This window comes from Sus scrofa, chromosome 10 (assembly GCF_054392235.1).
Source record: "Sus scrofa isolate SSC_HxYL_T2T_F1_AM1 chromosome 10, Sscrofa_HxYL_maternal_Yorkshire_Landrace_v2.0, whole genome shotgun sequence".
NCBI classification, from domain to species: domain Eukaryota; kingdom Metazoa; phylum Chordata; class Mammalia; order Artiodactyla; family Suidae; genus Sus; species Sus scrofa.
In genome coordinates, this window is record NC_139392.1 from 62,912,815 (window position 1) to 62,939,268 (window position 26,454).

Sequence of the window (26,454 nt, forward strand, 5' to 3'; positions counted from 1 at the left end):
CCTAGAGTCATCTCTCAGAACCTAGCCACCTGACCCCCTCCATAGTCAGTTTATGACGTGGTTATTCCTATTTTTTTAGGCCAGTAAGAGAGTTTTTCTTTTCAAAACTCATCTGATTAGGCCAGCCTCACCAAGAATAATCTCCTTCAAAGTCAACTAATTAGAGACTTCAATTACATGTGAAAATCACTTCACTTTTGCTGTTTTACCTAATCATGAGAGGAATATTTCATCAGATCCACAAATACTGTCCACATGTACAAAATATAGACATTAGGTGGCGGGAATCTTGGCAAGAATATAGAATTTTAGCTACCACCCTCTGCCCTCCCAGCCCCCAAAGATGCACATAGTTCCCAAATGCAAAATATATCCACCGTCTATCAAAATTCCTGATTCCCATTCTATTGGCACTAGTGGCTCAAAATCGAAAATCTTGTCTTCTAAGTCTAAAGCTCATTATATTTTCAAGTCAAAGTCCAAAATTAACCCAAATATCTTCAGTTCAAAGTGCAAAATCTCATTATCATCTAAGTAATTATAAATCAGATGCTTGTAGCTCCTATGTGTAATCGTTTAGCATTCTCCTTGGGGCACAATTTCCCTCCATCTGTTTTTTTTTGTTCCCCCCCCAACTTGGTCCAATTCACAACCCTTCTTATAAAGTGAAAATTGGCTTCATCTTCCATGCACCATCCCCCCAGCTTTACTAAGGTAAAATTGGACATAAAATTGTATATATTTAAAGTGTACACTATGGTGATTTGATACATATGTATGGTGTGAAATGATTAACCAAATCAAGTTAACCCATCTTTTACCTCACATAGTTACTTGTGTATTTAGGGGGGTGTAAGATCTGCTCTCTTAGCAGATTTTAACTGTATAACTCATTTAACTAAAGTGGCTGGTTAGTTCAGCTGGTTAGAGCATAATGATAATAGCTGGTAGGTTGATCAGCATCTTTCCATTTTTCCCATTCACCCCCCAGTTCTGTTAACTACCATTTGACTCTGTATTTCTATGAGTTTAACTTTTTTTCCCCTTTAGATTCTACATATAAGGAAAATCATAGCTGTTTTTCTTTGTCTTATTTCACTAAGCATAGTGTCTGCCAGTTTCATCCATATCGCTGCAAACGGCAAGAGTTCCCTCTTGTTTATGGCTGAATGATACTCCATTGTGTGTATATGTGTATATGTGCATATGCATATATAGTTATTTCAGGATATTGGAAAAAAATAATAGAGGACAATTATATAATAAAATCAGAATTGACTGTTTCTGGATCTTTTTCCGAAGGAGGAGGGAATGTAGTTGTTACTCTATATACATTTACTATATCCATTCATTGCTTCAAGGCCAACAATAGAGTACTTCTCTGAGATTTCTCCCTTTTAAAGGACACATCTCTTTTGGTCAGGCCTATCAAGGATCACTTTTTATTAAATCAGACACCTAATTAGGGATCTGAACTAAATCCACAAAATTTCTTTTATCATGTAACATAATCATAAGAGTGATAGTCCATCATATTCACAGGATGAACTCAAACGTAAAGGGGATGTAATAAAATATGTATATGTGTATCAGGAGATGGAAATCTTGGATAACATTTTAGAATTATGCCTACTACAATATGGTATAAAAAACAAGATCATTCACTGGAGTTCCTGTCATGGCTCAGTGGTTAACAAATCCGACTAGGAACCATGAGGTTGCGGGTGCGATCCCTGGCCTTGCTCAGTGGTGGGTTAAGGATCCGGTATTGCTGTGAGCTGTGGCGTAGGTCGCAGACTCGGCTCGGATCCTGCGTTGCTGTGGCTCTGGTATAGGCCGGTAGCTACAGCTCCTATTAGACCCCTAGCCTGGGAACCTCCATATGCCGCAGGAGCAGCCCTAGGGGAAAAAAGAAAAAAATAAGGTCATTCACCCACAGTTATTTTAAACAAATTTTATAGGTGGGGGAAAATGAAATATTCCTTATTTTTAATTTGATTCAAATACAATACCAAATTTTGTCAGTAATGATTTATATTACTTTATGTAACTTAGATTAAGAAATGAGGAAAGGATGTGTTAATGGCACAATGTATTTAATCAAAAGACATATGGATGGGAAAGACCCAAGGGGAAGCAAATAATAAAAGCCTAAACTAATAGTTGTACTTCAATATTTGAAAGAAAAGTTGGACAGATGTGATAAATCTATAAAAGGATTAATATAGTGTTTTAAATGTACAGAGGATGGGAAACAACTCTGAGTGGCTAATGAATGCCAAGCAGGTATTCTTAGAACAAGGAAGGAAAAAAAATAAACACACTTTAGATGGAACTTGTTGCAAGCCACAAAGCGGAGTACTGACAATGTGTTTAGAACACAGTGCAGCAGGAACATGGGGCTTATCTGGGTAGCAGAATATCAGTGTATGTTGAGGTTAGATTATGAAGGCTCTCTGTCATTCTTCACAAGTTACATTGTGTCATGTAGGCAGTAGCTTTAACCTTCTTTAGGCAGTTGATACTTTTTCTTTAAGCTTCTGAAGCTTCTTACAGTAAGATATCATGGAGCTTGGAATAGATCAAAATAAGACTGCATGGATATTTGGAGACTCTTAACATCCCACCAGGGAAATTTAAGCGTACCTCCAAGACAAGAAAAGACAGACAAAACAAAGTGTAAATATACATGCACTGGTTAACAAATTTCCTATCTACTAAATATCTATAATTCCTCAACAATCTGTAGACAAATAAAAACAAATACTGTTATTGCAGTAGAATTTTTTGATGAAGGGGCTGCTTAGCTCCAAACAATCCCCTGCCCAGTCTTTTCTGAAAACTGCTCCTGAAACCCCAAGATAAGCTTCCAGAGACGATGTTCACCTTATGTGGCCCTTTCCCTCTGGCAGAAAACATTTGATTGAAGAGCAAGAAATTAACTCAAGACAACAGGATTATCTTTCCCAGAATTTTAACTTTTGAACAAAGACAGATTGAAAGTTCTTGAACATTCTTGCAGCCTTCTAGAGCAAAAGTGGACGGAGTAAATATCACAAGCCAATCCAGCCTGCTGCCTGTTTTTGTGTGATCAGTAGGCAAGGATGGTTTTTGCATTTTATAAAGGGCTAGAGAAAAAAGTCAAACGAAGAATGATATTTCATGGCAGATGGAAGTTCTCTGGCTTTCATATTACAGTGCATATAAATACAGTTTTATTCAAACACAGCCATGCTCATGAGTTTCTACATTGTAAATATTCATTTAAAAATATCCAACACAGTGGGGGAAAAATGCTTCTTAAATGGACAGGTAAAATTGTTAATGGAATTGGCATTATATGAATGAGTTTCTATGAGATCTGAAATCATTATTGCCATTTTCAGAAAATCAATGACTTCTGGGGATCAGAATTTAAATGGAAAGCCTATGGTTCCTATAAATTCCATCAGGACCACACAAGTGAATAGAAAGTTATAATATAGAATGCTATTCTTTAAGCTGTGCTAGAGGAAAAAGCTGATTTTTCTGCTTTGCTTGATTTTGAGCATGAACTTCAGTGATTCTTCAGATCATTGTCTTGAGATTCTTTTTTCTTGTATATATTTTTTTTCTAACTTCATTGTTCCATAAATAACTGATGGCCAATGGGCTAACCTCAGCCTATGTATGTTTGCCCTGATGGTCATGCAGCTGCCAGGTCCTAGCTTCTTTTCTCTTCCCACTTGTTTTATGTTCTCTAATGGAGACCATTATGGTTCTTGCTTAATTTGTTACAAGTTCACCTTCAGGGCACAAATTATTACTTAATCTTTCCACTCATTACTTTATCTCACTAAACCTACTAGAAGAGTTTTAGCCATTTGATGGCTTCAATTTTCCCTATAAATCAACTACTTTCTGATTTTATTTCTCAGTCCACACAGTTGAACTGGGGAAATAAGCCACAGCAGTGGTACAGGTACTAGCTCCAGTGATGGCCTTTTTCATTCTAACAAATGCCTTTCCAATTCCCAACCCAAATTAAGGATCTGGCATTGTTACCAATCCAATCAGTGGTTGGATTGCTGCTGTGGTGCGGGTTTGATCCCTCGATCTCTGGTCCAGGAACCCCGACATGCCACAGGTGCTGTCAAAAGAGGAAAAAAAAAAAAAAAAAAAAAGAATGCCAGTGTCAGACTTTTTCCAGTTTATGATGCTGGTTTCCTTTTAAAGAGTGATTCTAGGAGTTCCTGTTGTGGCTCAGTAGGTTAAGAAGCTGACTAGTATCCATGAGAATGTGGATTCATTCCTTGGCCTTGCTCAGTGGGTTAAGGATCCAGTGTTATCACAAGCTGTGGCATAGGTCACAGATGCAGCTCGGACCTGGCCTTTCTGTGGCTGTGGCATAGAATGGTAGCTACAGTTCATGTCATCCCTTAGCCTGGAAACTTCCATACACCACAGGTGCAGCACCTCTCCCCCCAAAATAACAAAATGAGATGCTAAAAATATAATAGAGCAAATGTTGCTATGTGAGTACAAAATTATATAATTTATTAACCTGACCAACCTGACTGGGAGAATACTAAATTGCAATATATAAAAATTGAGACATAGAACTTTAACTAAAACTCTACCTAAGTTAAATTTTGTCTTACCCAATATAGTTCCATACCTAGAATCCCACTTGGAGTGGTTTAAAGTTAAGTTGTATTAGGTCCTTTCCTCCTTTTTAATTTTTCTTAAGTCATTTTAATATAAAAATATCTTTCCTTCTCATTGTCTCTTACCAGTGGCAGTTGTTATTAAGGTTTTTGTTTGGGTAGAGGCAAACTTTAATTCTAATATATACACATGTTTATTCATCTAAAAAATACCGTAAGAGCAATTGTTTTATTTTTCCACATTACTCATTCTTGAGGCTTTTGTTAAATTGAATGGAGAATGAAATGTTGCACCAGAGAGAACTGTGCAGATCGTGAATGGAGAGACCCTGGAACCCCTTTCTCAACTCCTTCCTCAAAAGGACTGTACCTCTCCTCTATGTGATTCTGACTAGAGTCTCACAAAACATTGTTTTGAGGTTCTTGTATACAAGAAGAGTCAAATTATTAACCAACCATTCCTACTTTATATCTAGAGCTGCCTGGACCCCAGGTTATGGCCTTGCTTATCATTTCACTAAAACAACCAGTAGCATTGTAATTTCTATTTCCCATCATCCCTGTTCCTCCCTTTAATTTATTCTTCACTTCTCCAACCTCCATTCTACATATAAGGAAGATATGCCTCTCCTTTTATCCAAAGGAAAAATTTATATTTTGTCCTTGACTCTACCAATCTCCTTCTCTAGAAGCTTGTTCCATTTGTTAAAATCACCCCGCTCTTGTTCTCACATCCAGCCTCCTACCAACTTCGTTGCATCAGTCCACATATTCCAATATATTTCTAAACCTGGTCCTAGAACATCTTATTCTTCCACTATATATGCTGCTATTCCAGTTCAATAGAATTTTTAATCAACATATAGTGCCATATATTATTTCAAATCAAAAGCATAAATTGAGGGAGTTCTCTTGTGGTGCAGTGGGTTAAGGGTCCAGTGTTGTCACTGCAGCCATTGGGTTGCTGCTGTGGTGTGGGTTTGATCCCTGGCCTGGAAATTTTTCATGCCACAGGTGTGGCAAAAAAAAAGTGTCTGATTGATTGTAAGGGACACCAATATGTATGTTCCTCTAAGAATAAAAACAAAGGCTTAAATTATGACATGCCATTGACTACTAAGGCATATTCTGATTTTAGAGATAGTAAATTATTAAAAATGCGCATTTTAAAATTGATGAAATATGCATATGTACAGCCTTGAGGTGTACTAGAGATACAGAGATGGCTAACATGATGTCGCAACTCTGGAAAAACTCATAGGCCTTTGCTCTGACAGGCACTGAATGCTTATTCACCAAACAAAGAAAACATTGAAAATTGAGAAGTGGTATTTTATTGCACAAAGACAGTTAATTTCTGATTGTGTGTTTGCATTATATACAAGTTTTACCCAGAAGCTTTTGATCAATTACTCCAAACTATTCAAAAAATTTTTGATATGTGCTTATTTACAGTAATTATAAGCCACATTTTTACAGCACTGTACTCTTCACAAAGAATAATCTCATTTTGTAAGTAAGCAAATTGTGACATCCACTTAATCAAAAATAATTCAAAAATTATATATGCTACAAATAATTTTTAAAAGCATTCCAGGAGTTCCCGTGGTGGCGCAGGGGAAATGAATCCGACTATGAACCATGAGGTTGCAGGTTCGATCCCTGGCCTTGCTCAGTGGGTTAAGGATCTGGCGTTGCTGTGAGCTGTGGTGTAGGTCACAGACTCGGGTCCAATCTGGCATTGCAGTGGCTGTGGCTTAGGCTGGTGGCAATACCTCTGATTAGACCCCTAGCCTGGGAACCTCCATATGCCGTGGGTGCAGCCCTAAAAAGGAAAAAAGACAAAATAAATAAATAAATAAAATAAAAGCATTCCAATTCCAAGCATAAATATCAATTAGTACTTCAACTCATTTTTATTACTCAAAGATAATACAGGGACAAATTTGTGTTGGAATGTACAGATTATTAGTTTTGAGGCAGTAGAGCTTGTGGCTTAGATTTCGGTTTGCAAAAGATAGAATTTATTCCACTTGCTGGAGGAAATTGTCAGCATACATTGTGCCCTATAATGACACTGACTATAGCTTCAGTTGGAGAGAAAATGTTAATGTAGATGCAATGATTAATCTCACTTCAATTCACGGGTTAAAAAAATTAGAAATTCCTACTTTTTTCTACCTTTCTCCCCATTATCATGGACACATGTACAAAAATAAACTATGTCTTTATATTGTTCAATTCATTTGAAATTGGATTGGTCACAGACTGGTTGTGCTTATATTAATCCCTTTTTCTGATATTGAGAATTACATGAATCCTTTTTTATTACTGCTATTTGTGACAATCCTAGGCTAAAGGAGAAAATTTACTGAGAAGTAAGGAATGGATACCCATGAGTAAAGTCATGAAATCAAAGGAAGAGATTAGCAGTGGCTGAGATAGCCTTTCTAGAGCCTCCGTCACTTTTTTTAGGCCCAAAATGAAACTAAGAAGAGTTATGAACCTGGTTTAGAGCAAGAAATTATTGCAGAACAGAAATAAGCTAAACATCATGGGTTTTTGTTGTATTTGAGCCAGTCATAGCTAAGAAGAATACGGATCAATTTAATATGTAAATTTGAATGTAGAGTTATCTCAAACTAAAGCTAACACTTCTTCAATACTTACTCATCATGTGTGTATCTTTCTCATTGTCTATATTATCCATGGCAGATAAGTGTATTCAAGAGAGGGATTTGTTTTTCTGTATTTGCCTCTAAATATATAGTAGAACAAGGTTCAGTTTTAAATCCATTGATAAAAATTCATCAGATATTAGCAAAAGTGAATGTCTATGATAAAACTACTGTGTAATTGATTAGCTTGAAGACTGGTTACTGATGAAATTCAAAACATCAGAATAGGAGTTGCCTGGTGGCTCAGTAGGTTAAGGATCCAGTATTGTCACTGCTGTGGCTTGGGTTGCTGCTATGACACAAGTTCAATCCCTGGCCCAGGAACTCCCATATGCCATGGACATGGTGCCAAAAAAAAAAAAAAAAAAGAATAGAATAGCTTATCAAATTATGACATGAAAAATTGAAGAGACTTTTAAAACATCATGTGGATTTTTATTCCAACAATGTTAAATTTACTTTGACTTAACTTTTAAAATATGGAATGGCTTTTATGTAACATTATTATTAAAATACAAATCTATTTTGAGTTTTTGGCAGTAGACAAAATAACGGCAGTTGTCTCTGACCTTTTATGGTAAATTAAATTTACTGCTTTTACTTTTTCTTGCTTCCAATAAATCTAGGGCGGTATCTGTGAGCCTCTTCCTGAATCTGCGTTAACTCAGAGAAATCGCATAATTGACTGTCAGCTAGAAACCTATTCTCAGGACCAAATTAAGGAGCATCAGCCAACAGTTCTTAAGGAAGTGTGGTATATATCTGCTTTGCTTTTATCACTCAGCTGAGTTTTCTTGTAAGAGGGTAACTGGTATCTATAAGTAACCTAAGAATTCTTATTTTCACTTAAGGTAAATATTTTCACTTTATGTAAAGGTAATCAGTTTCAAGTCCCCTAAAAAGCGATGCATAAACAGAAAAATTATGGTTGTGCTAAAAATTACTCAACTTGTTTCTGCATGAGGGTCCTCAGAAGGCATTTTGCCATTGGCAAAAAAAATACTGAGATGATGGCAACACTCACTTTCTGCCCAAAGAGATTGAATTCATCAAGTACCCATTTTATCCCTTGTTGGCATATTAGGAAAGTTCACCACACTGCATACATACCCTTAAAAAAACCTTATCTGTTTCAGATAATCAAGTCTGTGAGGAAAAACAGTTTTTACTCTGGTCTTTTGTTAACTTTGCTGAAATCATCTTTTAAAAATTCTGAGTTCTGTGTTTATAGTTACATTGGACAGTATGGTTATAATAAGCTACCTCAATATTTTTTGAAGTAAAGACTTAATAAAAAATGAAACAGTCCCTTAGCCCAGGACTTTTAAAATGTTGCTATTAAAGTACCTCTATAAGCAAAGTAAAGGTCTATTCTGACCACTTAAAGGTATAGTCTTAAAACTTCATCAGCAAGTAAAGAATGCCCTTATTGTTTGTAGACTTTTTGATGATGGCCATTCTGGCTGGTATAAGGTGGTACCTCATAGTGGTTTTGATTTGCATTTCTCTAATAATGAGTGATGATGAACAAGTGCTGGAGAGGGTGTGGAGAAAAAGGAACCCTATTACACCGTTGGTGGGATTGTAAATTGGTGCAACCACTCCGGAAAACAGTATGGAGATGCCTCAGAAAGCTCAAAATAGAACTACCATTTGATCCAGCAATCCCACTCCACTCCAGAGAAAACCAGGACTCATGTACTCCAATGTTCATTGAAGCACTCTTTTCAATAGCCAAGACGTGGAAACCTAAATGTCCATCGACAGAGGAATGGATCAAGAAGATGTGGTACATATACACAATGGAATATTACTCAGCCATTAAAACGAATGAAATACCAGCATTTTTAGCAACATGGATGGACCTAGAAATTATCATGCTAAGTGAAGTCAGCCATACAATGAGACACCAACATCAAATGCTTCCACTGATATGTGGAATCTGGAAAAAGGGCAGACTGAATTTCTTTGCAGAACAGATGCTGACTCACAGACATTGAAAAACTTATGGTCTCTGGAGCAGACACTTTGGGGGGTGGGGTAATGTGCTTGGGTTATGAGATGGAAATCCTGTGAAATTGGATTGTTATGATCATTATACAACTACAGATGTGATAAATTCATTTGAGTAATAAAAAAGAAAAAAAATGCCCTTGAACATATTTTATTTTAGAAAATGCAGATGAATTTTGCCTTTTATTCTATGCCATATTAGATATCATTTAATGTTTCAGTTGTTTTATCTTCTCAAGGAAAATGGGACAGTGTACATATTCATATTTTTGACATCAAGCCACCAAGAAATCATGATAAGACCACAGTCTGAAACTGTCTTAGAGACTCAATAATGTGGGCAGAAATAAAAAAAAAAAAAACTATGTTGAAAATAACTAGAGCCAAAATAAACTTAAGGCCTGATGATTTTGTTAACTATTTTAAAATGATACTTTAGATAGGTAGAAATGACCTGAGTAGTGAATCAGAGCATAGTTTTAATTATACTATCGCATTAAAAAAATAAGTTGAGGGGAGGGGATTTGGAGTTGTACTGCATTTCTGCCTCCATTACATGGATGAAGACAGAAGGATAACCTGAAACAGTTATCTGCAGTCTTCATCACAGTGTGTTTGGCATATCACCAAATTTCTTTTACTTCTTACGGGAAAAGCAATTCAGATAGATTTCCCCTAATGATGAGTCATAAGTATCATTATTGTACATGAGACATGCACAGTGTAGAGCACTACATAGTTGATGGCTTTATTATGCCATTGGCCAAAAATACAGAGATGAGACTATTACTCACTTTCTGCCCAAAGAGATTTGATTCACAAGCACCCACCTTAGCCCTTGGTGGTGTATTAGGAAAGTTCACTAATTCTTTTGTGTCTCTATCCTGTCAGTCATTTTCTGAAGAGTAGAAGTGGGCAGGTACAGAAAATATGGAAACAAACTAATCTCAGTTCAAAATTTAATGTATTTAACTTCTACTTGTGGCAGTTTCGATGACATTTTGAATAGTCTTTCTAGTGCAAAATACTTAGGTGTTTGATAAACGAGAACAAATTTTACATGCATTGCTGAAATATATTCTCCATAACTTTCCCTACTTGCTATCATTTCTGCCTTTCAATCCAATTATACATATATTCTACTTGATATACTAGTTAAATAAATAGCACAAGTCACTGAGACTCTTCCCAACTTTCAATCTCCTTACTCTGTTCTCCAGACTGGAGACTTTATATGTCTTCAAGTTCACTAAAAATTTATTTTTCTGGCTTTATTTCTGTTAAGCCCAGTAAATGAAATGTTCAACTCAGGTCTAGATTCTTGTTTCGTTTCATTTTACTTTACATTTCTCCATTTGAATTCCACATTTCTCATTCATTTTAATCAACTTTTCTCCTACATTCTTAAAGACATTATAGTAGGTGATTCAAATTCTGTGTCACCCAATTTAAACACCTGGGGAAACTTCTTGGTCCGTTTTTTATAAACTGCTTTTATGCAGTGATACACTGTAAGGTGTCTGGATTAAGCCTTCTTGCTCTGAGGAGTGTGGAGATGTGTTTTTGCTGGTAATTAAATAACTAGGAGATTTTTTGCTCCTCTCAGATTTCGTTGTAGGGCAAGTGTGCAGTGATTTGAGGCTCAGTCCTGGGGAATGGCTTTTAAGCTAGGATGTGCTCCATACTATCAGGCATGAATTTATTTGTGGATTTAGTTTGAATACACTGGGTGCTCAGCAAGAACACCACTTTTGATGGGCCAGAACTCCAATATCCACTTCCTAGAGATGCATGACCCCCAATATCATCCGTAAATTCTCTGCCAAGAAGTAAATGATATCATGTAGGTTTTAGCTTTCCCTGGAATCCTATCATGTTCATAGGAAGAAACTGTTAATTTCTACCTTTTTAGTTCAGTCAAGGGAATACGTAAGTCATCTCAGAAAAGCATCCCATGCAGGAGGTGAATATGAGTTACATTAGACTTACCTCTTGTGTTTTCCTTTTTTCAAGAATCCTAGTCCTGTGCTGCCTGTTACTCATGCCTAAAAGCAGTTGCCTCAGATATGTGGTCTAGCACTGTTTGTTTGTTGGAAAAACAAATCTAGTATCAGTGTCTTGAATGAAAACAGAAGACTTCTGGATATTTGCTATCTAAAATTATGTATTGGTTGTATAGAGTAACCTTTTGTATAGCTTTGCTCTATAAAACTAGATTGGCATGATCAGAATTCTCTAATAAATAACTTCCATCAATAATAGTTTGTTTTTTGACTAAACTACCTAAACATTATTCCTACTCTTTTTCATATTGTTTCAGCAGTGTATTCTTTAACTACAAAATGGGGCCTAAATGATAGAATCATCATTTAAGCATTTATATTTAGAAGACTAATGTTCTCTAAATTTGGTTCATTAGAAAAAAATAAAATTTCTCCAATAAGAAAAAGTAAATTTTTGTTGTTGTTTTGTTTTAGTCACAGACCATCAAGAAGACTTTGCTGCCTTAGACAGTGAAAAATGTTACTAATTGGAAAAAGTCACTTAGTTTTCTTCATTAAAATCATGAAAGTAAATTGAATGTAAATGGTTCCTCACCTGAAAATTATCAATCCAAGGTGATCTTTATAAGATCATTTAAAGAACCTCTAGATCATTTTAAAGAATTGCATTGATTTTATGACTAATTATGCCTTTTCAAATAAAATAAATCTATGTAAGAAACAAATATAGACACCTTGCTAATGTTCAAAGGCATTTACAGGGTTTCTAATGACCACTTTTCATGATAAAACCATTCAGAAGCTGGTTATACCATTTATATTTAATATTAACTCTAAAGGTTTTTTATGTCTTCAATACTCAAATGTTCTAAATCAAGTACAGGTAAGAGGGTGGTTATTGGAAACATATGTCATCTATTTAAATTGATTTTATGCTGGTTTATGAAAACACATGTGTGTAATCTAAATTCCGGCGAATCAATCAGGGTTCAGAGAAAAGGCCAGTAGCAGATACATATTTAAAATTTACTGCAAGGAATTGACATATGAAATTGTGGGTGCTGGTTAAATAAACTCGAGATCCACAGGGGCAGACCACCAGGAACAGTAGGCTGGATCTTTCAGATGTGGGCTAAAACTGCATTTCACAGGCAGAATTTATTCTTTTTAGGGAAGCCTGAGCTCTGTATTTTAAGGACTTTCAGTAGATTGAATGACCACCATGCTTATCTAAGATAATCTTTCCTATTTAAATCACCTGATTACGAGCTACTATTTCATCTCTAAAATAACTTTCCAGCAATAGTTAGAAAAATAAGCGATGGACTAACTGGAGACTGTATGCTGTGGTCTGAATTTATTCCCCTAAAGTTCCTATGTTGAAGGAATGCTAGCCCCTCCAAAGTGCTGGTATTAGGTGGTGGGGGACTTCTGGGAGATGATTACGTCATGAGGGCGGAACCCTCACAAATGGGATTAGTGCCGTGCAGTATAAAAGAAACTTGAGAAAACACGCCTTTGCCCCCTTCCACCATGTTTGTGTAAAATAAGAAGTCCGCATCCCAGAAGAGGATCCTTACTTGACCACACTGGTACCCTGATCTCAGCTTTCAGAACCGTAAGAAATATGTTGTTGTTTATGTTTCCCATTCTGTGGCATTTTGTTATAGCAGCCCAAACAGATTAAGACAGTAGCCTAGATTATGCCTAAGAGCTCTATCCTCTCCTTTCTGACAGCCTGCCCCATGAACTTCAGACTTGCCTTGCAACCCCACAATTGTGTATGCCAGTCATTTACAGTTAATCTTTTAAAGTATATTATCATTGTTTCTGTTTCTCTACCTGAATCCTGACTGATCATATTTTAGTACCTGGAAGACAGAGCTGCTATAACAAACACCTGAAGAAAATGTTTAAGTGGTTTTAGAACTGAGCGATTGGCAGAGGCCAAAGGATTTTTGATGAGCATATTAGAAAAAGCCTAGATTGCCTTGAACAAACTATTAAAGAAATACGGATGATAAAGATTGTCCTGGAAAGGGCTCAGAAGGAAATGAGGGACATGTTATTGAAACTGGAGGAAAGGGTATCCTTGTTACAAAGAGAAGCCTTGAATTATTGAATTGTGATTGTTGACAGAGGCTTGAATAGTTGATTCGGTGTCTTACAGTTAAGTGGAAATCAAAACTTGTAAGCAGTAAACTTAGTTATTTAGCTACAGAGACTTCCAAGTAAAGTACTGAAACTGTATCCTGGAGTGGGCTTGCTCTTATACTCAAATGCAAGGGGAAAGAGAAATTCAGGGAACACATGTTAAGTGCAAAGGAACCAAAACTTGATAATTGGGGAAACTCAGCCTATCCAGGTTGCAAAAGATAATGTAATCAGGAGTGGTAAAAAAAAAAAAAAAAAAAAAAAAAAAGTGTGCCCTTAAGAGGAAATCACAAGTGTATGTATTTTGAAGAGATTGAGTGTACCTGTTGGATCCACCCAAATCATCTCAGCAGAACCCAAGAATTGGGATGGGATTATCCATAAAAGGTTGTTGGAGGAGACCCTTGTCAAATGAAGTGAACCCCATGATATACACAGAAAATATCATTGAGAATGTAATGCCAGAAGAAACAGTAATCTTGGACTGAAGGAGGTAGAAAGATTGCAATGTGGAAACCAACATATTAGGAACATTTTGTGTCATTTTCTTTTAGGTTTCTCCCTGTCGACTGAGAGCGTGTAATTTGTTTTAGTCTGTTGATAGAATTATTACATTAACTTTTCAGATGTTTAACCAACCTGGCATTCCTAGAATAAATACTACTTGTGTAATTATTTTTATAGGTTCCTGGATTCATGTTGCTAGTATTTTCTTAAGGATTTGTGTCCCTACTCATAAAAGATGATGATTTGTAGTTTTCATTTCTTGTGATGTCTGTGTCTGTATCAGAGTAATACCTAAAGATTGGGTTGGGAATCATTGCCTCTTCTCTTTTTGAAAGAGTTTGTTAATAATTGGTATGAATTATTATTTAAATATTTGGTAGATTATAGCAGTGAAGTCTTCTACATTGGGCTTTTCTTTGTGGGTAGTTTTGTCAGTAGTAGTTGTAATCATAGTAGTAATAATTTAATCTCTTTACTTGTCACAATCCTATTTAGTTTATGATTTTTTGGAGCTAGTTCTGGTAGTTTGCTACTTTATTAACAACATCAGTTTTCTCTGAGGTATCTAATTTATTGGTATATAATTGTTTATATAGTATTTCCTCCTACTCTTGTATTTCTGTATGGTCAATAGTCATGTTCCTGCTTTGATTTCTGATCATAGTCATTCTAGTCTTCTCCTTTTCCTTGATAGATTTAGCTTAAACTCTGTCAATTTCATCTTTTCAAAAAATAATATTTTTGCTCAAGTTTTCTCCATTGTTCTTCTGTTCTCTCAGTACTCTTTTTGCCCATCTTTATTATCTCCTTCCTTGTGCTTGCTTTAGATTTACATTGCTCACTTTCCCAATTTTCCAAGTGTCTTGGGGTGGAAGTTTAAGTTATCAATTAAGGTTTTCTTAACTCAATAGGACCTAAAAACTGATAAAACATGAACAGAGGATCTGAATACATATTTTTTTAAAGAATATATACAAATGTCCAACAGGTAGATGATGTGCTCAAACCACTAATCATCAGGGGAAAGCAAAACAGTGCTAATTCAAAGATATCTGCACCTTCATGTTCATTGCAGCTTTATTTGTAGTAGCCAAGACATAGAAACAACTTAAGCGTCCACTGATGTATAAATGGATGAAGAAAGTGTGAGATATATATAATATTATTCAGCTAAAGGAAAAGAAGGAAGTCCTGCCATTGTGACAACCTGGATGGAACTTGAGGGCATTATATTAGAATAAAAATATTTTTCATAATATATCCATGTCTAGCTTTGAATTTTCCTGTGAAAAATTCTTAGACTACATCTGAATGAATTTTGATGTTTTTCATTTCCATTCCTCTCAAAGTATTTTATGATTTTTCCTTTTGATTTCTTGACTTATTAGTAATTTAATAACATCCCTAAAACTGTTGCTTAATATTCAGATGTTTGTGAGTCTCCCAAGTTTTTATCTTACTGATTTCTTTACTTAGCTAAAGTATATGTGACATAATATTACATACAGTTTCAATATATATGTAGGTGTACAATATAGTTATTCAGTATTTTTACAGATTGTACTCCATTTAAAAGTATCGTAAAATAATGGTTCACTTTCCCTGTGCTGTACAACGTATTCTTGTAGTTTATTGATTTTATACATAATAATTTGTACCCCTATATTGTCCCTCTCCCCACTGGTAACCACTGGTTTGGTGTCTATATTTCTGAGTCTATTTCTATTTTGTTATATCATTCATTTTATTTTTTAGATTCCAAATATAGGTGATGACGTACAGTATATGTCTTTCTCTGTCTGACATTTCACTAAGCATAATATCTTCTAGGTCAATCCATATTGCAAAGGAGAATCTATTTTTTAATAGCTGAGTAGTAGTCCATTTTGTGTGTGTGTGTGTGTGTAATCTTCTCTATCCAGTCATCTGTTGATGGGCAGTTAGTTTGCTTCCATATCCTGGCTGTTGTAAATTATGCTGCTATGAACATTGGAGTGAATGTTTCTTGTGTTTTTCAAATAGATATACAGGAGTGAAATTGCTGGATCCTACGGTAATTTGACTTCTTTTTTTTTTTTTTTTTTTTTGAGGAACCTCCATACTGTTTTCCATAGTGACTAAATCACCTAACATTTCCACTAGAAGAGACAGAGGTTCCCTTTTCTCCATATCCTCACATACATTTGTTTTTTGTGGTCTTTTTGATTAATAACCATTCTAACAAATGTGATGTTATTTCTAATTATGGTTTTGATTTGAATTTCTCTGTTGGTTAAAGATGATAAATACATTTCATTTACCTGTTGGCCATCTTTATGTCTTTGGGAAAAGTCTGTTCAGGTCTTATGCCTACTTTCTTGATTGGGTTTGTTTTTTGGTGTAAGTTGTATGAGTTGTTTATATCTTTTGGATATTAATCTTTCATAAATTATATAATTTGTAAATATTTTCTCCCATTCAGTAGGTTGCCTTTTTGTTTTGTCCATGGTTTCCTTTGTTGTATAAAATGTTTTAAGTTTAATTAGGTTTCCCATTTGTTTCTTTTTTCTTTTTCTTCATTTTTCTTTTTCTTTGCCTTAGAAGACAGGTCTCTTTTGGAGATCATTTTTATTTTTTGATGGCTACAATTGATGTCAATGATCGATCTAAGTTTTCTTCTAGGAGTTTTAAGGTTTTCAGCATTATATTCAGGTCTTTAATTCATTTTGAATTTATTTCTTTTTGTATATGGTATGAGAAAATACTCTGATTTTTTGACATGTAGCTGTCCAGCTTTTTTAACGCATCACTTACTATAAAGAGATCATTTTTTCCATTGTATATTCCTTCTTCCTTTATCATAGATTAATTAATCTTACCGGTTTCTAATTTTATTCCATTATGATCTCTGATCACACTTTGTGTTATTTCCTAGCTTTTAGTGTTAGTGACAATCGTTTTACGATCTAGGCTATGGTCAAACCTGGAGAATGCTCTATGTGCACTTTGAGGAATATACATTTTGTTGCTGTTCACTAGAGTGTTCTATAGATAGATACCTGTCAGATCTGTTTGGTTTATAGTGTTAAGTCTTATATTTCATTTATTGCTATTTTTCCTAGTTGTTCTATCCATTTTTGAAAATGGAACGCTGAGGTATTCAGCAATGATTTTTTTAATATAATGATTTTTATTTTTTCCATTATACCTTGTTTACAGTATTCTGTCAATTTTCTACTGTACAGCATGGTGACCCAGTTACACATACATGTATACATTCATTTTTCTCACATTATCTTGCATTATTTTTGGATTGTCAATTTCTTCTTTCACTTCTGCAAGTTTTTTCATGAAAAACAGTACCCTACTGTAAGGTAATTACATACACACACATGTATACATGTGTATATATATTCATATATAATTATTATCTTTTTGATGAATTTACCCTTCTATCATTAAAAAAATGTCCTTCTTAATTGCTGGTAATGTACTTTGTTTTAACATATATCTTTGTCTTATATTTTCATAGCCACTTCACATTTCTTGTATTTGCCATTTTTATAATAAAACTTTACCTATCCTTTTACCTTCAAAAGAGGGCATAGAGTTTAATTTTTTAAAAATTCAGTTTTAAATCTCTGTCTTTCAATTATATTTCAATCCATTTATATTTGATGATATTGTTATTTTCTTTATTTTCTCCATGTCACATTTTTGTTTTGTTCTCTATCCCTCCTTTACTGCTTTATTTGCTTTGTGAATATTTTCCCATGAAGAATTTTACTTTAATTATGTTTTCACTTTAAGTGTATTTTTAGAGGCTGATCTAAGGCTTACCATATGTATTTCACTTACATATATATCTTTGGTATCAGATTTATACTAGTTTAATTTCTGTGCAATGAAGGAATATACCTATATATTTTATTAACTGCATATAATAACTTATATATGATAAATAGAGGCTATATAATCTATAGAGTTATATATAACTATATATTATATTAATATAACTTTATTACTTTATTCTCCTTTTATGTTTACATATTAATATTACACCTATTAATATTACAAATCCAGCAATATATTCTTATAATTATTACTTAATATATGTAGACATTTCTTTAGCTTTGTTCTCACCTATGTCTTTTGTGTGTTACTGGCAAATATATTACAAATAAATTGTAATTCTTTATGTTATAGGCCCAACAATAGGTTTCATACATATTCTTTTATGCAGTTGATTTTTACATTAGTTAAAGAGAGAGACTGCATTTATGCTGTATTTTATAGTTATAGAGTTACTTTCACTAGTGCTCTTCATATTTTTGTTTGGATTCAAATTTATGTCCTGAGTCACTTGCTTTAGCCTGAAGAACTTATTTTAATAATGATTGTTAAGTTGAGTATACTAGCAACAAATTCTCTGTTTTTATCAGACATGTGTTACATTGCCTTTATTTTTGAAAGGTAGCTTTGGTAGTTGACAAATTTTTCTTTGATCGTTTTGGGTAGATTATCCTACATCCTCTGGCTACATTGTTTCTGAGAAGTGAGATGTTACTTTTAACAGATTCCTTTGTTAAATGATGAGTCCTTCACCTCTAACTGCTTTTAAGAGTTTCTCCTTGTCTTTCAGAATATTTCTTATGAAGGGTCTGTGGATCTCTGCGTTTATCCTACTTTGAGTTCATTAAGCTCTTGGGGTGTGTAGATTGCTCAATATATCCTGAGAAGTTTTTAGCCTTCTTCCTTCCAATATTTTTTCTGTTCCCCATTTTACTGTCCTCTGATACTTTTTTTTGTGTGTACGTTGATGGATTTAATAGTGCCCCGCAGTTCTCTGAATCTTTATTTTTCTCAGTTTTTATTTCTTCTCTCTGTTTTTCAGATTGTATAATATTTATGAACCTATATTCAAGTTCATTAAATCATTCTTCCACAAGGTGTTTGATATTTCTTCTGACTCCATGAAGGTACCCCACCCCCAAAGATCTCCCAGTTGTTCTTTCTTACAAATTAGCCAGCCTACAATTTATTCTGTGTCTTTAGTACATCTAGGAATCTCTTTCTGATTAGCCTTAATCTCAACTTTCAGTGTTTGGTGAATATCCAGTGTTTGGAGAAGTCTTGAACTTCTCCAGGTCCTGTTGTAAATTAAATTGGTTCCTTTGAATAGAGATTAGGAGCATACTTTCTTGAATAGATGTTTCTTCCTTTTCTATATTCCTTTAGAACCACTTCTAGAGACTTTGAATTATTTCCTTTTGTTAACTTTTTTTTTGCCACTTCACAGAGCTAGTCTACAGAACTCCTTATGTCCTGTTATAAATTACTCTAGGTGTACACTTTAGAATCTCATTTATGTCCTATTTCCCACCCCAGGTGAAATCTCAGAGCCAAGGTTCTGAGAGGTTGAAAAATGGAACACTGTTCTCTGAGTGAAATCCCTCTTTGAATTTTAGTCATTCAGTGGAGTGGGGAATGGACAGTAAGCTAAGGTCTTCTTGGCTTGTTTTTTATTTGTTTGTTTCTTTTTCCTTCTTTTTTGCCATGGAACCAGCATTACAAGCCAGGGCAAAGATGCTTAGGGAACCAGTATCTTCACGGTGCTATGGGTAATGTTGGGTTTCTATTTTGTAAGTGGAGGTTGGACAGCAGAAGAGATCGTACAAACCCAGAACTTGGCCTCAGCAATAGGTAACAGAGCAGGCTGAGAAATGTTTATCTCTGACTCTTCCCGGGAATAAACTGACTCAGGACTTTTCCTTAGTTGGGAGCTGTCGGGAGAGGGAGCCATGTGTTCTTGGATATGCTAGCCTGAAGTTTTCATTTCATTTTGTTGAGCTCAGATGTGGCAGGAGGAAGCAGTCTTGGTTTAAATACTACAGATTTTCTTTTACTTTTTTTATTTATTGAATTTTCACATACTTTCTTGAATAGATGTTTCTTCCTTTTCTATATTCCTTTAGAACCACTTCTAGAGACTTTGAATTATTTCCTTGTGTTAACTTTTTTTTTGCCACTTCACAGAGCTAGTCTACAGAACTCCTTATGTCCTGTTATAAATTACTCTAGGTATACACTTTAGAATCTCATTTCTGAAATTGCACAATTTTGAAAACACAGGCCAAGCATGCTTACATGAGAATCTGAGACAACTGTTCATGGAAGGGCTTGAAACTACATTTTTGTATTGGTGAAAAAAATTGCTTTTTTTTTTTTTTTAAACACTTAGGGCTCATTTTCCAGTCTGGAGACATATTTCTCTATTATCTTTTTGGCTATGGTTTCATTTCTTTGTTGACATTTACATTTCTATTAAGCACTTTAGTAAGACAAATACATGTATTAAAAGAAAATGAGAAAGTATAGGAGTGACTTTAATCAAATTTAGTGAAATTTTTCTTTTAGCAATCATATAAACCACTTGAGCTTTGTATCATTTTTTTTTAATGAAGTGGGAAATAAGTCATTCCATTTGCCCTCCTTTTATCTTCAAGAAATAATTCCACAATGAGAAAGAAACTTAATGTATCAGATTCATCAAGCCCGGAATGAGTCAAATCAATTTTTTAAACAGAAGAGAAATAGGTCTGTATTACAGATAGGCCAAAAATATCAGGATTCACAGAATCTATTTTTTTTTCTTCAGATCTCCTACTCCAATGCACCCAGTTGTAGAATAATAATCTTCAGAAAAAAAATTGATATCAGCCAGTTTTCAGTTTGAATACAAAATGCAAAACAACTCAAAAAGAACCTCATTTTCCAAGACTTCTGAGTGCCAAATTTTTTAAAATAACAGCCACAAAATAAGCACCATAAGATTCCAGGGTGATTTTTTTGTTTTATTTTATTGCTTTAGAAAAATAAAATTTTCCAAAACAACAAACTTTTATATTGCCTTGAAACTTTAATCTGAGTCTTTGGTTGAAAACAAGTTTACATAGTCTGTTTGGGAAAAATCATATGACTTATCCATCAAAATAGAGCAATTGTAAAAACTTTGCTTGCTTTTTCATAACAATAACTGAGAAGCATGGAGTTTTTTTTTTTGTTTGTTTGGTTTGTTTTGTTTTGTTTGTCTTTTTGCCGTTTCTTGGGCCACTCCTGCAGCATATGGAGGTTCCCAGGCTAGGGGTCCAATCAGAGGCATAGCCACCGGCCAATGCCAGAGCCACAGCAACGTGGGATCCGAGCCACCTCTGCAACCCACACCACGCTCACGGCATCGATAGATCCTTAACCCACTGAGCAAGGCCAGGGATCGAACCTGCAACCTCATGGGTCCTAGTCAGATTCGTTAACCCTTGAGCCACCACAGGAACTCCAGTTGTTTCTATTCTTAAAAATCAGTCAGTAAGTTTTAAGTGGTCATATCCATCATCAAGATTAGGCAAAAAGGAAGAGTCACAAAAGAGAAGTGAGATAAGTACTTTTAGCTTCATCTAGTTGTGGATATTGCCATATAATGAGCATGCTTTTGTTTTTGAAGTAATTCTACACTTAGAGAAATTTTATCAGAATAATAAAGAACTCCTCAATACCCTTTACCCTGGTTTAGCAACTTCTACCATTTTGCCACATTCTCTCACCCTTCCTTTTCCTCCTCCCTTATATTTGAATGTACATTGCACATATCACCTCTTTTTACACAGGGTACATGAAGATGGCAATTCCACAAATGAGGATATTCTCATACAACAACTTCACTACAATTATCAAATTCAACAAATCAACATTAATAACACTGTTTCAACAATACTTCATATTCCAATTTTGTCAGTTATTCCAATAATGTCCTTTCTTCTTCTTTCATTCCAGAACTATTAAGCCTTTCCTTTTCTTTCATGATATTGATGTTTTGCCATGTAATTTTTTTGAGGTTTAGTTACGAGAAGGGCAGTCTAAATATTTGAAGGTTTAGTGACTGCTAAGTCTGAATAAATATGTTCTAATTAATATCACTTTGCCAAATATATGAGGACCAAACTAGCCCTGGTCATTGCCTTGCCTTAACTGAATATATTTCTTTTCTATCAAGGACCTAGGAGAAACTAAGGAAATTTAGACCACATAAATGAAAGTGTCTCCTAAAACTAGGTATATCTCTATTATGTAAATTTTAGGATGAAAGTAATTCAAAGATTCTTTTAAAAATTCCTGAAGCTACAATAAGAGAATATACAAAAAGATAGTAAAGACAAAAATGTTCCTACAAACCATAATTAATTACTTAGTTATGCTCATTTTTACCCCCAAATAGATTCAGGATTTCTGTATAGGAAGCTATCTACATAGTAAGCAATATCAAAACTTGCCTTGATGTTGTTTCAAAGTAAGGTCTCACTGTCCACTTCATAAGTCCAGATACTGAGGCAATAGTCTTTAAGAGAGAAAGACTTGTTTGAAGGACAGACAAACAAGGGGACAGGAGGCAAAGCTCAGAACATCTGAGTAGGATATTTATCATGGAAACAAGGAGTAAGGCTGAGGTGAGTCAGAAATGATTGGTGGAAAGCAATTTGTAAGTTTCCAAGGTTCTCTGCACAGGTACCATTGTTCTGCCCGCATCTTCAAGGGTTGCAAATTGGTGGTTGGGGGTCCATATGTAACCTGTGGTGGAAATTCAGACTGTGATGTCAAAAGGTCACCCACTGAACAAGCAAATTTATTCTCTGCAGACTCCAATCAGCTATATTGGTTTCAACCAGTTTCAGCCAACCTTGTCATTTACAAGTGGAGGGGATTTCAAAAAGCTGCTTTCTTTTCTGCTGTCCTGTAAGATAAGCTTAAGAATTTCTATTAGTCACTAGTTTCTTTAACCCGGTGGGGCTTGGTTTCAATACAGCATTGCAAAGCAAGTAGATGATTTTTACCTGGAATTTATTTTATATGTGAAATGTAGACAGCTACTTTTGTAAACAACTTGCGTAAGATTTTTTTTTTTTAAATTGTTGATAAAAATATTCCTCAAATTCCCATTGTGGCTCAGCAGGTTATGAACCTGACGTAGTGTCCTTGAGGATTCAGGTTTGATCCCTGGCCTTGCTCAGTGGGTTAAGGGACTGGAGCTTGGCTCTTGTGGCTGTATGTGGGCCTGCAGCTGCAGCTCCAATATGACCCTTAGCCCTTGAACTTCTATATGCTACAGATGCAGCCGTAAAAAGAAAAAATATATATTCCTTAGTATTTAGTATCAAATAGTATTTCATCTCTCTAATATGTTATTCACTGTTTTTTTTACTTTGCCTCATTTATAATCAGTTTAATATTAATTATCCTAAATTAATATTAATTTTCATTTCTTTTTCATTGTTTCCTCAATGAGTATCTTTATTTTATTTCTCAAACATGCCCTGTTTTTTTTTAAATTTAATTTAATTGGAATATAGTTATTTTGCAATGTTGTATGTTTCAGGTATACAGAGAAGTGAATCAGTCAAACATATAAATATATCCATTCTTTTTTCCCATATAGGTAATTACAAACTATTGAGTAAATTTTCCTATGCTATGTTATAGTACATTCTTGTTAATCATCTATTTTATATAGTAATGCATATGTTATTCCTCAAGCATGCTGTTTAATCTAACATCTTTATCACAGGCTGTTCATTTTATCTATCCTACCCTTCCACTTGTGGTAATTTGTTTATAAGGTTGAATTTAGATATAGCTTCTTAAAGCATATCCCAATATATCCAGCTAGAATTCATCTTTTCCACAATCCTTTTGCAGTAACTACACTTCTAAGATAGTTTTTATTTGCCTTGTAGTAAAACTATTGTCATCAGTATAGTTCTGAAATTGCATATTTAAAAAATAAATGAATGATTTTTATGTTTGTCTTTATCATTTGAGTTTGTGTTTCTTGACGAGAGGGACTTTCTATCCTCCACGGTGTTGTTCAAAGTGTTATGCATAATAGGCACTATAGAAATATATGTTTATTGAATTTTATTTCATGGGATTTTATATATACAATAATAGGAGACTGCAATGCCAGCCTCCTCAAAGAGTTTTAGCTGTACTTACAGACAAAACAAGCTGTGAAGTGTTTTTAGAAATATTGAAAGGGGAATTTTTGTTTGTTTGCTAGGGCCACCATAACAAGTTACCACAGACTGGACACTTTAAACAACAAATCTATTGTCTCAGTTCTGGAAGCTAGAAGTGCAAGATCAAGGTGTTAGCAGAGTTGTTTTCTTTTTATATCCCTGTGGGAAGGATGTCTGACAGGTTTTTGTCCTTAGAGATGGTTGTCATCTCCCCATCTTCACATTGTCCTCTTCTTACAGGACACCAGCTGCATTAGATTCAGGCTCACCCTAATCACCTCATGTAAAGATCCTATCTCCAAATACAATCAGATTCTGAGGTACAAGGCATTGGGACTTAAACATATACCTTGAAAGGGATGGAGGAAACCATTTAGCCCACAGTAGCATCAAAAACTCAGTTACATGCACATTTATGGCTATAAATATTTTTATGAAGATGAATATTTCATGTTACAATTAGTGGTAAAAACCACTGGAAACCTTGATACATTGATTTAATATATACATAACTTGTAAGAAATGCTATTGAGGAAGACAGGATTTGATAATACATGCAAGGGAAAGAGAAAAGTGGCAAATTAAACACACAAACACAAGGATTCTAAATCCATGGAAAAAAGAAAAAAGTGTTCCATGCAATGTATAAAATGGCAGAGCACCTGAAAATGAGAAATAAGAGCACCAGATAAAACTTAATGCTTGAATTTCCCTAGAAATGACCCTGGCTCAATTGTTAAATAATTCCATGTTCATTATACATTCTAATTGTTGTATAGCAAAATAGACTGGCCCAAACTTATGAGACATTTTTGGATATGCTAATAGCAAAAATTGTGTTGGCCCCCCCTCCTTGAAAACTCCCTGGGAGAAGCAATAGCACTGTTTTTATCATGATAGAACCTGTTTTCTCTTGAGGGATAATATCAATGGTAGTCAAGCTCAAAAGATATTCTAAAAATGCTGACTCTGCCCACTTAATCCTATGTTTATATAATTCCAAATGAAGTCCAAAATTCTTGACTTTACATTGGAATAAACCAGCATCTTTTATTTAGGGACAGCTTACTCTGTTGATAAATTTTTTCAAGCCAGTCTGACTCCAGCTTCCTCCCTCAAGAGGCTTGTCTTTAGCACCAATTTGTTGCTCATTAGCACCTCTGTCAAAGGGTAAATACAGGAAATAAAAAAGATGAACCAATCAATTCAGTCCTTGTTATGGACTCATAAAAGCATTTAATGAAGGATGATGCTGAATTTTATGGGATGGATAACAGTAAATGGTGGTTTTTCAAAAATCGCTTCCTTTATGGACTTTTTAAATATTGCAAGAAAAAATTATGAGAAAAAGCACGTTAAATCCTAGTGTGTTCATTCCAAAAACAATAGAATTAATTATAGCTTCTGGAGATACATAAAGTCATATATTATTATTGAGGTAACCATTTCTAAAATGTGATAGCAATTACGAATAGATTAATGTGACATTTTTCTGAAGTGATACAAATAACATAAAGCTATTTCTTACCTGTTATATCTTTAATTCACTTACGGTGACTTTTTGGAAATTTTAAGAAATTTTGACCATGTTGAAACAAACATAAGTGCCCCCTATAAATGATGTCCACCAATACTAATATTTTGTTAGCTAAGGACTTTTTCTTTGGAGAATCACACATTTCTGTAACTAATTACCATGTACTGAATTTCTATAACAGCAAGCAGTTACTTTTCCAAACTTGGCTTCTCTGAAAGTATTGTTGGCTGTTTTTTTTCCTCAAGATGGCAACATGACTTACAAAACAGATTCATGGAGATTTCTATCCACAGTGAATTACACAGAAATCAAATTCTGTTATAAATCTATTTTGAAATACAAAGTAAACCTTAAAATATACATTTGAAGGTTGAAATGACGTACTTCCTGCTCAGCATATTTTGACAAGTATTTTGGAAGCCAAGGCAGAGTACATTTAAAAAAAAATAGAAAAAGCTTATTATAAATTGATAAAGGCTACTTCGAGATAGAACTCTTTAATACTACTGAGATGATGATCCAACTTTTAATGGTTTTCACTCTACTTGCATCCATAGGCAGTTTTCCCTGCAGCAATCCTCTATTGCTAAAAGTAATTTTGTTGGAATAGTAATAGTAACTGTGAAAAGTTATATAGTGCTATTGTGTTCCAATAATTGTTTTAAGGGGGTTATCTGTATAAACTCAATTTTTCAACAAGGAAGGTGCTATCTTTTTAAATATAAGAAGACTAAGGCAGTAAGAGTAATAACTATATTATATTATATTATTTTTTAATAATAACTAATAGTGCCACGAGAGATACAGAAGTTACTGTTACCCACCCCCACTTTTTTCTCCCACCCACTCTTTGTCCAATTGCGGTGAAAT

General features: G+C 34.5%; 1 protein-coding gene across 1 annotated transcript in view; it reads left to right on the forward strand.

Moving 5' to 3' along the window:
* Window positions 1-26,454, forward strand: part of LOC110255677 (uncharacterized) — a 1,749,062-nt gene that overhangs the window by 1,612,291 nt on the left and 110,317 nt on the right. The window contains exon 1 of the transcript XR_014817785.1: window positions 12,861-12,958. The gene's annotated coding sequence lies outside the window, so the exon portion shown is untranslated. Of the gene's footprint in view, window positions 12,959-26,454 lie in introns of the transcript that reaches the window.